Below are 630 nucleotides of genomic sequence, written 5' to 3'. Positions count from 1 at the left end.
CTTAGTCGCACCTTGGATACGTTCGTCGTGCTTGTTGCTCCTGTCGCGACGACGTTTCGACTCTGAACTGTACGAGAACCAAGGATACTACAGCACAAGGGTATATTTTAAGAGATGTATACCCTTGTACAGCAGTGATATACCCTTGGACAGCAGTCGTCATGTCGGATATAAGGATATAAGCAATGTTGTGCCGGATCCAGCCTAAGCTGCAAAACGTGTGCGTGACGGTACAGTACCTTCCGTACTACAGCCTTTCGATCGCTGAGTTACCACCAACCACTGAGCTGTAGGTCCTCTCCTCGAGCCGATCTGATACTAGCGCCTGATGCTGGTGCCGTCCACCAGCTCAGTGGTCACTGTAGACCGGAAGGACGCACTTTATTCTTTCTTGCCACTCGACTATTTCTTGTACACACAAAGCACGCGTGCCACTGCATTTACTACACTCACGCTAACGAGACGGCGTACATTAGAGCAGCGTTACAACGACTACACGCCTCTCGTTTCAAACCAAGGCGCGCATCGCTGCGCGCCCGGGGCAAGCGAAAAACAATCGCTGCGGTCAGCGCCGTCCCAGACTTTGCACCACGGTGTACAGGACTTTGAGATTGCACTGAGTCTCGATGA

This window comes from Saprolegnia diclina (genome assembly GCF_000281045.1).
Source record: "Saprolegnia diclina VS20 unplaced genomic scaffold supercont1.61, whole genome shotgun sequence".
Taxonomy (NCBI): Eukaryota; Oomycota; class Saprolegniomycetes; order Saprolegniales; family Saprolegniaceae; genus Saprolegnia; species Saprolegnia diclina.
The sequence above is the reverse complement of the archived record's forward strand: the minus strand, read 5'-3'. Positions refer to the sequence as shown.